This window comes from Puma concolor, chromosome E1, assembly GCF_028749965.1.
Source record: "Puma concolor isolate L17-30 chromosome E1, mPumCon1.1.hap2, whole genome shotgun sequence".
NCBI classification, from domain to species: Eukaryota; Metazoa; Chordata; class Mammalia; order Carnivora; family Felidae; genus Puma; species Puma concolor.
The window spans coordinates 36216880-36229561 of NC_141680.1; the positions used below are offsets into that span (position 1 = coordinate 36216880).

Sequence of the window (12682 nt, forward strand, 5' to 3'; positions counted from 1 at the left end):
CCTGGCTAGCAGTATTCATCTTTTCTTTTCTTTTTTTTTTTTAATGTTTATTTATTTTTTTTGAGAGAGAGAAAGTGTGAGCGGGTGAGGGGCAGAGAGAGAGGGAGGGGACAGAGGATCTGAAACAGACTGTTTGCTGACAGCCCAGAGACCCGACTTGGGGCTCAGTAAACTCATGAACCATGAGATCATGACCTCAGCCAAAGTTGGATGCTCAACTGAGTGAACCACTCAGGCACCCCTAACAGTATTCATCTTTCAGATTTCAATTCTGGAAAGCCTTTTATGAACACCTAGGTGTGGTTTGTGCCCCTCTTATATTGTCCCACAGCATACCCTGCTTCTCTTCTCGTAGCACTTCCAGTGTTATAGCAAACTAATTGATGGCTTTAATTCCCCCACTAAACTACTGGGATGCAGTAGGTATTTAATAGATATTTGTTAGTTGGTTGGTTGGAGGGATGGATGAATATGCTGAAGGTCAAATGGCTAAGCCTAAGTATTTAAAGTTCTCTTTTGTGCATTCAAGTTATTTGTCCTTACCATTGGTGCCAAGTTATGCTAAAACTTCCAAAAAATTCTTCAATAAGTCCTTTGACTTTTGTATGTAAAAAAGGCCCATGACTTCTGAGGAGAATTCTTGCAGACACTTTACCTACATTGTCCTATACATAGCAGATATTCCAGAACTATTTATGCGTTTAAAAAACTGAAATGTTAACATCGTAGGCATTACTTCTGCATTTGCAAAGGTTGGGCTAGGTGATCTCTTTTTTCATTTATCATTTCTAAAAATTTATTTTTTATTTTGTTTATGTCTTTGTTTTGTTGTTTTCTGTTTGTTTTTGGAGGAGGGCTAGGTGATTTTAAAAGTCACGTTAGCATCGTGATTCTCTGGTTATTTTAAACTTAATGTGGCTTTCTTTTGTACTTTAATTCACTTTAGATTTGTTTGAATTGCTGCTTGAGAAATAAGTTTGTCTGAATAAAATTTTCACAGAAATGAACGTTAAGTGCCCAAACTGAATTTTAACTGTTTGCTTAGAATCTTTTGATAGACATTTCTAATTAGGATACAGCAGTAGTACTTATAGTAACAAATAAAATAGTAAAACATTTATTTTTGAAGAAAAGTTCGTCCTGAAGAATAGTGAATATTCTATTTCTTTTTATTTTATTATTAATATTTTTTAACGTTTACCTATTTTTGAGAGACATAGCATGAGCGGGGAGGGGCAGAGAGGGAGGGAGACATAGAATCTTGAAGCAGACTCCAGGCTCTGAGCTGTCAGCACAAAGCCCAGAGTGGGGCTTGAACCCACCAACCTTGTGATCGTGACCTGAGTCAAAGTCGGACGCTCAACTGACTGAGCCACCCAAGGGCCCCATGAATATTCTATTTCTTGGGCATTGAAACATATTGGTTAAAAGCATCTGCTAGGCTATTATGGTATAAATAAAGTTTATAATTTTTTTTAATTTTAGAGAGAGCACATGTATGTGCAAGCTGGGGAGGGGGAGGGTCAGAAAGAGAAACTTTAAATGTTTTTAAAATTTATTTTGAGAGAGCGAGCATGAGTGGGGGAGGGGCAGAGAAAGAGGGGGACAGAGGATCTGAAGTGGGCTCTGTGCTGACAGCAGCAAGCCTGACATAGGCCAAACCCACGAACTGCAAAATCATGAACCGAGCTGAAGTTAGACACTCAATCTACTGAGCCACCCAGGCGCCTGTAAAATTTCTAATTTCAGTGATCAAATCCTCAATTTGAATTTTCTTTCAGTTACCTGTTGCCCTAGCCTCATTTTTTGTTACTGCTACCTATTTGTAAACAAATACCTCTTAAAAAATTCAACAGGTTGCATAGAAGTGTGGAATCAAGTAAACAGGCTTTTGTAAAACCAGAAGGGTAACTTTTTCAAAAGGCTATTGTTTGTCTATGGTTCTACTATGAAAATAGTCTACTTGAATTTGTTTGATATGATTTGGGAAACATTTGACAGACATTACCCACGTATTTGTGGCTCTGTTCACTTTTAAATCTTTAAAGAATACTTTTATACTAGGATAGGAATTCATCTAGTAATTTACTCAGTTGTTAACCACCTCAAAGCTAGCTGAGGGCCAGGAAGTGAACAAAGATTTCTGAATAGCTAAAATGACTATCTCAAAGTCTGTGTAATAAAGTTCATGATCTTGGCCTCCTGAATAAACATTTAAAGGCAAAGTACTTGTTCATAGTATCCTTATTTTATTTTTTTGTTATTTATCAAAAAAAATTTTTTTAATGTTTGTTTATTTTTGAGAGAGAGAGCTACAGAGTATGCACAGAGGAGCGGGCAGAGAGAGAGGGAGACACAATCTGAAGCAGGCTCCAGGCTCCAGGCTCTGAGCTCTGAGGTGTCAGCACAGAACCCAACGCCAGGCTCGAACTCAGAGCCAGGAGATCATAACCTGATCTGAAGTCTGATGATGCTTAACCTACTGAACTACCCAGGTGCCCCCATAGTATCCTTATTTTATTTTATTTTATTTTATTTTATTTTATTTTATTTTATTTTATTTTATTTTATTATTATTTTTTCATAGTATCTTTATTTTAAATAAAATAGTTTCTTAGCCCTCACCAGGTTATAAACAGCAAATTAACAGAGTATCTATTAGAGGGATGCCTAGGTGGCTTAGTCAGTTAAGCGTCCAACTTTGGCTCAGGTCATACTCTTGTGGTTGGTGGGTTTGAGCCCTGTATGGGGCTCTCCACTGGTGGTGGGGAACCTGCTTGGAATTCTCTCTTCCTCTCTGCTCCTCCCCAACTTGTGTGGGCTCTCTTTCTCTTAAATAAATAAATACACTTGAAAAAGGTGCCCTGGGTCAGGGGCAAGGGCAGTGAGGTCAGATTGCCTTAGTTCAAGTCCTGGCTCTGTTACATTCTAACTCTGTAAGCATGGACAGGTTTCTTAATGCCAAACCTCAATTTCTTAATTGTAAATAAGGATAATAATAGTAACTTCCTTACAGGAATATTGTGAGGATTATACAAGAAAAATGAGCTTTTCAAAGCTCTAGGCATTTGGTTAAGTACTAAATGTTGCCTGGATGTCTGATACCAACCTACCTATCCATCCGACTCATTTATTCATTTGTAAAAGAGATGTTAATTAAACACTTTGTGCCCAGACGTGAGGTTCAAGAATGAATAGTCTAGGGTCTTGCCATCGAGGAGCTCATAGTCTGGTGGGAAGGCTAATGTAAATAAGTAGGGCAGCTTTACGTAAGCATTTTAAACAAGTCCTGTTTATACGAGATGCTAAAAGCCTAACAACCTGAGGGATAGCTTTCACAGAGACAGGGTGGCATTTAACTGGGTTATGTGTCACAGATCCAAAGCGTGAGAGGCTGGGGGCACCTGGTTGGCTCAGGTAGTGGAGCATGCGACTCTTGATCTCAGGGTCGTGAGTTTGAGCCCCATGTTCGGTGTAGAGATTACTTAAAAATAAAATCTTTGAACAAAAAAAAAACTCTTGAGAGGCTTAAAGTGTGTAACATATTCAGAAAACTACAAAAACATGACATTTATTTTTTTGGTATATTTAAGTAGTAAATATTAGTTTTCCATATGTTCTTTAAAAGAATGTCCTAGTACTTATGCCATATAGGGGTAGCAAGAATTGAGGTTTAACATAATCAAGAGTCAGAAATTAAGGGACAGGTATTGTCAAATTTGGGTTTTTATCTGGAAGGCATCACTTACTATAATACAGTATGGCTTATAATCATGATTCACAGTGATTCATAATGATGCTTCTTATCAACATAAGGTTACATTTTATTTGATATGCTTCTTTCAAGGAGGTAAGTATATATGAAACTCTAGAAACTTTTTTTCTATTGGTGGAGAAACCTCTTACATTTTATTTTATTTTCTGTAACAAATTCTAGAAACATTTTTAATTGAAATATGTGATAGGTGATAAGGTTTTGGGATGATGGTGGGGTTCAGAGCTGATGGCCAAGAAAGAATTCGTGAAGAAGTCGTTGGTGCAAAAAGGTGATTTTATTAAAGCATGGAACAGGACACAAGGGCAGATGGAGTGGTGAAGAGTGGCTCCCCAAATACTGTGGAGCTCGGGGAGGTAAAGTCAAAAGGGAAGTTTCCAAAGAGATTTTCATATGCTCAAGATGCACTGATTTCTGGAGGCCTGGCTATTGTCAAGCCAAGGTTGTTTTTACCTCTAGCGAAGCATTAACATTAAGGTAGTAGGGAGTTCCTGGAGAAATGTTTCACTCTGCCTGCCTTAAGTATTTGTCAGTGGGCTGCAAGTTATAAGGAAACTTAATTTTGTCTGCCAGTTCCTTCTTGCCTTTGTTCCCCACATCACTATGGAGGGGAGGGTGATACTGAGGCTCCAGGAAACTGAGTCTATAGGTTTCTGGAGATTGGGCTATTGGTAAGATTGCCTTTTTCTTGTCATTTACTAAGATATTTGTATACTGAGACTCTATCAGTTTAACCATTTGTTTTCTGTTGTTTCCTTTGTCCTTGGGCAGCCTGGCGTGCCTGAGTAATGTCACACATACCCCACCTGGTGGGAGGTGGGTAATGCTAGCTTGTGCTTGGGCCTCAGCTTGTCTTATGCTCCCTCATCAATAGGGGGCCCCTGGGTGGCTCAGTCAGTTAAGTGTCCCAACTCTTTTTTTTTTTTTTTTTAAGTTTATGTATTTATTTTGAGAAGACAGTGACAGCACCATTGGGGGGGGGGGGTTTGCAGAGAAAGGGGGGTACAAAATCCCAAGCAGGCTCCATGCAGAGACTGACGTGGGGCTCAAACTCATGAAACTATGAGATCATGACCTGAGCTGAAACCAAGAGTCAAGACAAACACCCGACCGAGCCGCCCAGGTGCCCCAAGTGTCCATCTCTTGATTTCGGCTCAGGTTGTGATCTCATGGTTTGTGGGATCGAGCCCCGAGTCAGGCTCTGCATGGACAGTGCCAAGCCTGCTTGGGATTCTCTCTCTCCCTCTCTTTCTCTGTCTTTCTCCCACTCACATGTTCTTTGTCTCAAAAAATAAATGAATATACTTTAAAAAAGTAAGATAGTTGTGATAGAAATGATTTGGTGTTTCAGCTTTTTCTTAATAATATGTTTATGAAGACTACTTCATTTCTTAGTGATACTAATCAACTGATAGTATTAATATTGTTGACTTTGAAAATTTTCATTTCTGGGGCTCCTGGGTGGCTCACTTGGTTAAGTGTCTGATTCTTGATTTTGGCTCAGGTCATGATCTCACAGTTTGTGGGTTCAAGCCCCACGTTGGGCTCTGTGCTGACAGCTCAGAGCCTGCTTGGGATTCTCTGTTTCCCTCTCTTTCTGCCTCTTTCCTGCTTGCTCTGTCTCTCTCTCAAGAAACATAAACATTTTTTAAAAAAGAAAATTTTCGTTCCCTCAACAGACTGCATGTATTTAATTAGATTAACCTGATTTTTTCTTTCTGTGAAAATTTCACTTTATATAGTTGTCAACATATTTTTTCCTTAAACATTTTTATTGTGATAAAATATACATAACATAAAATTTATCATTTTAACCACTTTTAAGTGCATAATTCAGTGGTATTAAATACATTCCCATTGTGCAACCGGAAGCTCCTTCCATCTCTAGAACTTTTTCATCATCTGAAATTGAAACTCCATACCAACGAAACTGTAGTTCCTGGTTCTCCCTTCTCGCCACTGGCAACTATCATTCTGTTTTCTGTTCTTATGAATTTGACTACTTTAGGTACTTGGTGTAAATGGAAATATTTGCCCTTTTGTGTCTGACTCATTTCACTTAGCATGTTTTTAGGGCTCATCCCTCTGTAGCATGTATTCTAATTTCATTCCTTTTTAAGGCTGAATAATGTTCCATTATATGTATATACAAGTCTCTTATCAGATATATAACTTGCTAATGTTTTCTCCCATTCTGTGGGTTGTCTTTTTACTTGTTTTTTTGTTTACTTTATTTTTTCTAAGTTTATTTAAGTAATTTCTTCACCCAATGTGGGGCTTGAATTCATGACCCTGAAATCAAGAGCCGCACTCCCTTTGGACTGAGCCAGCCAGGCGCCCCTAAATTAACAGTAGTCTGAATGGATATATGGACCAATCTCTCCAGAAACCCTGGCAAAGGGTTCCAGTTTCTGTTTGAAACATGGGGCTCAAACTCACGACCCTGAGACCAAGAGTTCGATGCTATTCCGAGCCAGCCAATTGGCCTTTGAGTTATTTATTTTGGGGGGGGGGGGGAAGAGAGAGAGAGAGAGAGAGAGGGAGGGAGAGAGAAAATGAACGGGGGAGGGGCAGAGAGAGAATCCCAAGAGCCCACAGGGAGCTCGATCTCATGACCATGAGATCATGACCTGAGCTGAAATCCAGTGCCCCATTGAGTTACTTTTTATATGTGGAGTTCAAATTAATTCCTTTGCGTGTGGAAATTCAGTTCCCCAGTAGCATTTGTTGATGAGACTGTTCTTTTCCCATTGAATTTTCTTGATACCCTTGTTGAAATACAATTGACCATAAATCTGAGGGTTTATTTCTTGACTCTTAATTCTAGCCCTTTGATCTATATAGCTGTCCTTAAGCCAATACCACTCCGTTGTGGTTACTGTCATTTTTTTTTTTTTTTTTAATGCTTATTTATTTTTGAGAGAGACAGAGTGTGACCAGGGGAGGGGCAGAGAGAGAGGGAGACACAGAGTCTGAAGCAGGCTCCAGGCTCTGAGCTGTAGACACAGAACCTGACACGGGGCTCGAACCCACCCATGAACAGTAAGATCATGACCTGAGCTGAAGTTGACCGCTTAACCAACTGAGCCACCCAGGGGCCCTGGTTACTGTCATTTTGTAATAAGTTTTGAAATTGAGGAGCATGTCCTCCAATTGTGGTCTTTTTAAAGATTACTTTGGTAAAAGCAAAACAAAACAAAAATAAAGATTACTTTGGTTATTCTGGGTCCCCCTAATTTCCATATGAATTTTAGGGTCAGTTTGTCAATTTCTGCAAAGGAGCAGCTTGGGTTTTCATAGGGACTTTGTTGAATTTGTAGATCAGTTTGAGGACTATTGTCATCTTACCAATATTAGGTCTCCTGATTCATGAGCATGGGATGGCTTTCCATTTATTTAAATTTTGTTTCTTTCAACAATGTTTTGTTGTTGTTAGAATAAAAGTTTTACTTTTTTTTTGTTAAATTTATGTCTAGGCATTTAGTTCTTTTTGATACAATCATAAATGGAATTGTTTCCTTAATTTCATTAAAAAAAATAATTATTTTAAAGGTAAACTCTACCCCCAATGTGGGGCTTGAACTCATGACCCCAAGATCAAGAGTCAGATGCACTGCTGACTGAATTGCAGCTTAATGTCATTTTCTGATCATTGAAAGTGTTTAGAAGCACACTTGATTTTTGTATATCGATCTTTTATCCTGCCGAGTTTATTTATTCTAATAGATTTTTTTGTGGATTCTTGAAGATTAAAAAAAATTTTTTTAATGTTTATTTACTTTTGAGAAAGAGAGAGAGAGAGAGAGAGACACTGTGAGTGGGGGAGGGGCAGAGAGAGAGGGAGACAGAACCTGAAGCAGGCTCCAAGCTGTCAGCAAGGAGCATGACGTGGGGCTCAACCCCACAAACTGTGAGATCATGACCTGAGCCAAATTTGGACGTTTAACTGACTTGAGCTACCCAGGAGCCCCAAGCATCTGACTCTTGATTTTGGTTCAGAGAGCCCAATGCAGGGCTCCAACTCCTGAACTGTGATATCATGACCTGAGCTGAAGTCGGAAGCTAAACAGACTGAGCCACCCAGGCACCCATAGCTGTTTATTTTTACTTAAGATACTTATCATAAATAAAAAATACAGAACATTGGCTGAACCTGGCTGGTTCAGTCAGTTGTGTGTTTGACTTCAGTTCAGGTCATGATTTTGCGGCTCTTGAGTTTGAACCCCGCATCGGGCTCTCTGCTGACAGCTCACAGTCTGGAGCCTGCTTGGGATTCTGTGTCTCCTTCTCTCTCTGCCCCTCTCCTGCTCACGCTCTGTCTCAATCCTTCTCAAAAATAAATAAACATTAAAAAAACTTTTTTTTAAATACAGAACATTAAACACAAAGGTAAAGTTGCCTTCTGGAAGGGCAGTGGTACTGGAAGGAAAATAAAGGTGACCTATGAATTTGGTGTATATTTTATCTTTTTTTTTTTTTTTTAGACATTTTCTACAGATCATCTATAAATTATGTGCCGTATTGCTTTGGGATTTTTTTGGGATAAGTATTTTTTCCCTAAATATTATTACATTTTCATATAATTTTATAGTTTGTTTATTCATTGTTTTTTTTTTTTACCTGTCTATGATGATACATACATATATATCTAGTTCTTTTGTTTTAACTGCTGTGCATACCGTCATATGAATGTGCCGTATGCCATTATCCATCCTTCTATTGATGAAAGTTCTGAGTTATTTCCTGTGTTATATATTACCACATTATGTACTACAAACTCTGCTGTAGTAACATTCAGTGGACATGTAAGAGCTTCTCAAAGATACATACTTTAAAATAAGCTGCCAGATTTTAGAATATTTGTAAACTTAACTAGGTATGGCCACAGAACTTGTCAATGGGGTGTAGTGATTTATATTCCAACTGGGAGTGTGTAAGAGTTACTTTCCTGTATCTGCCAACACTTGACACACTCAGACTTTTTGGCTTTAGTTTCTAATCTGATATTTGTGAAATAAGCTTTTGTTTTAATTTGCTTTTCTCAGATCACTAGTGTGGTTGAGCATATTTTCTTACATTTATTCTCCCTTCCTTTTCTGTGAATTGCCTGTTCAGTTTCATTTACTCATAACTGGCAACAACCTATGACTAGATAGATCAAAATTATACTTTACAGTGGCTTTATAGTATTCCCTTATATGATCGTCACTGGGGAACCTGTACTTAATTTTTAATTTTAATTTTATTTATTTTTATTAAATTCTTTTTAATGTTTATTTTTGAGAGAGAGACAGAATACAAGTGAGGGGGGGCAGAGAGAGAGGGAGACACAGAATCCCAAGCAGGCTCCAGGCTCCGAGCTGTCAGCACAGAGTCCGACACGGGGCTCCAACCCACTAAATGTGAGATCATGACCTGAGCTGAAGTCAGAAGCTTAACTGACTGAGCCACCCAGGTGCCCCAATTTTTTTATTTTGAGAGAGAGAGAGAGAGAGAGAGAGAGAGAGAGAGAGAGAAAGTAAGTGTGTGAGCAGGGGAAAGGGACAGAGGGAGTGAGAGAATCCCAAGCAGGCTCCATGCTCAACGTGGAGCCCAAGGTGGGCTTGATCTCATGACCCTGGGATCATGACCTGAGCTGAAATCAAGAGTTGGATGCTCAACTGACTGAGCCACCGAGATGCCCCTGTACTTAATTTTTAAATTTTATTTTAAAGTTTTACTTACTTATTTTGAGAGAGAGAGAGAGAGAAAGAGAGCGGGGGGAGATTAGAAAGGGAAGGAGGGAGAGGATCCCAAGCAGACTCCGTACTGCCAGCAGAGCCTGATGTGGGGCTTGATCTCATGAACCGTGAGATCATGACCTGAGCTGAAACCAAGAGTTAGATGCTTAACCAACTGAGCCACCCAGGTGCCCCAATTTTATTTTAAAAAAAGTTTAATTCCAGTACAGTTAACATAAATATATGGAATGCTTCAGAAATTTGTGTGTCATCCTTGCACAGAGCCATGCTAATTTTCTCTGTATGTTTCTATTTTATTTTTATTTTTGAGAGAGAGAGAGAGCGAGCGCGCACATGAGCAGGGAAGGGGCAGAGAGAGAGGGTGATAACAGAATCTGAAGCAGGCTCTAGGCTCTGAGCTGTCGGCACAGAGCCCGACGCGGCGCTCGAACTCACAGACAGTGAGATCATACCGGAGCAGAAGTCAGATGCTCAACCGGCTGAGCCACCCAGGCGTCCCCTATCTCTCTGTTTTATGTGTGCTGCTGAAGTGAGCATGGGGAATCTGTACTTTAAGAGTCCTAAGAGATGTATCATCCAAATGCAACGTAGGGACTTTGGATCCTGGCTATGAACATTCATGAGATAACCAGGAAAATCTGAATGGTGACTGGATATTCCCTATTATTTCATTAAGGATTGGGAAATGGTGCTATTCTAACTCAGTTTTTCCTTCAGCATTTTTACCTGATTTTCTTATAAAAGAGAACTTCTCCCTTATCAACTGTTCAATTACCTAAGGTATAGTTTGTACACGAAAGATAGGCCAAAGTGCTCTATTCTTCAGTTCATACTTTTATAATCTCTAAGAGCTCTTCCTTGTTCTTGTTCTTCCCCTGCCCCCACCTCTTTCTAAAAATAGCATACTGTTCCGGTTTCATGGATGCAGTGAGTTTTCTTTGGTCTCTGAGTATATTAATTATAGTTTTCATTTGTTCCCTGTTTTGTCTGTTTCCTCAGAGTCCCATTTTTTTTTCTGATAGTTTTGGTCTCTTTTTCAGGTTTGAGCTTCAAGTGCCTGATAACCCTTAATTATCTCTTCATGTTATAAGCGTGAGGCACTAAAAAAAAGGAGGGCCAGAAGCTTTGTGTATCTGGAAGCAGTTTATTGCCTATTGGGAACCCAGATTTCAGTATCCCATGGTCTTATATCTCAGAGGTATTTGAGTTTTGCCAAGGAAAGATATTCTCAGGGGGAGTGAGTGATAGAGAAGCCGAGTCACTTGAGAATCTGGGTGAGGGCAGGAATGGGAAGGGGACGGTCAGTATTGCTACTTGGTATGTAGATTTTTACTTACTTCATTTCTTTCCATTTGGCACCTACTTGTTACCGGTATTTCCTTGTCTAGCATCTCTCTTACTGAGTTTATTCTGAAAACACACTTCCTGTGTAGGTGGACAGAAGAACCACCTGGGTGCTCTGGGATGGCACTGGGGATGTATTAGGGATGTTACTACTAACTTTTACTAGTTCTTTTAGACTTCCACTTTTCCCCCATTTTAGCCCCATCCTCACCCCAGCTCTCTAATTACATAGTTTTCATCATATGCCTCTGTCATAATGTATTTATCCACTATCTGTTGATGGACATTGAATTACCTTCCAGTTTTTATCTGTTATTACAAATAGTGCTTCAATGAATATTCTTGTACATGTGCCTTTGTACATACTTATTTGATTAAAAAAATTTTTTTTTAATTTTTTAACATTTATTTATTATTGAGAGACAAAGAGACACAGAGCATGAGCAGGGGCAGTCTCCAGGCTCTGAGCTTTCAGCACAGAGCCCGATGTGGGGCTCCAACTCACGAACTGTGAGATCATGACCTGGGCCGAAGTCGGACACTCAACTGATGGAGCCACCCAGGCGTCCCAAATTATTCCTTTTTTTTAAAGTTTATTTATTCATTTTGAGAGGCAGGGGAGAGGACAGAGAGAGGCTCAGTCTCACAAACCATGAGCTCATGTATGACCTGAACCAAAATCAAGAGTTGGACGCTTAACTAACTAAGCCACTCAGGTGCCCAATAAATGATTTCTTAATAATATTTAATGTTTAATCAGTATACACATTTCTCAGTTGTCTCATAAAAATAGTTTTTAAAAATTATTTTATTTTATTTATTTTTATTTTTGAGAGAGAGAGAGACAGAGTGCGAGCAGGGGAGGAGCAGAGAGAGAGAGGGAGACAGAATCCGAAGCAGGCTGCAGGCTCCAGGCTCTGAGCTGTCAGCCAGAATCCAGCGTGAGGCTTGAACTCATGAACTGCGAGATCATGACCTGAGCCGAAGTCGGTTGCTCAACTGACTGAGCCACCCAGGCACCCCAAACAAATATATATATATATATATTTTTTTAAATATGTGGTCTTTTATTTATTTATTTATTTATTTATTTTTAACGTTTTTTTATTTTTGAGACAGAGAAAGACACAGCATGAACGAGAGAGGGGCAGAGAGAGAGGGAGACACAGAATCAGAAGCAGGCTCCAGGCTCTGAGCCATCAGCCCAGAGCCCGATGCGGGGCTCGAACTCGCGGACCGCGAGATCGTGACCTGAGCTGAAGTCGGACGCTGAACCGACTGAGCCACCCAGGTGCCCCAGCAAATATATTTTTTAAAATGTTTATTTATTTCTGAGACAGAGAGAGACAGAGCACGAGTGGGGGAGGGGCAGAGAGAGAGGGAGACAGAATCTGAAGCAGGCCCCAGGCTCTGAGCTGTCAGCACAGAGCCCGACGTGGGGCTGGAACTCACGACCTGTGAGATCATGACCTGAGCCGAAGTCGGTCACTCAACCAACTGAGCCACCCAGGTGCCCCTCAAAGTTACTATTTTTAAGGGCTTTTCTTTTTTTGGCTCTTGAATCTTTACTCCAATTAGGAACAGTCTCTAGGGTTTTTTTTTTTGTTTTTTTTTTTTTTGTTTTGTTTTGTTTTAAACTTGGTGAGCTTAGCTTTTCAAAGTATTCATTTGTTTTTTTCTCCACAACAGTGGAGAAAAACAGCCCCTATAGGCCATCTGGACTTGAAACCATTTTGCCTCATCACAAAGCTTATTCTTTTTAGATCCTAACATAAGTCTGTATTGTCTATGGAGTTTTTGTTTTGTTTTGTTTTGTTTTTTG

The 12682-nt window shown here is 39.6% G+C and overlaps 1 protein-coding gene and 1 non-coding gene across 3 annotated transcripts in view; one reads left to right on the top strand and one right to left on the bottom strand.

Annotated features, from left to right (window-relative positions):
• The window catches only part of SPAG9 (sperm associated antigen 9), a 134073-nt gene that overhangs the window by 12653 nt on the left and 108738 nt on the right, over positions 1-12682 (top strand). The window lies entirely within an intron of this gene.
• Positions 9733-9835, bottom strand: LOC112855804 (U6 spliceosomal RNA). Its single transcript, XR_015244425.1, has one exon. It is a non-coding gene; the product is annotated as a U6 spliceosomal RNA (small nuclear RNA).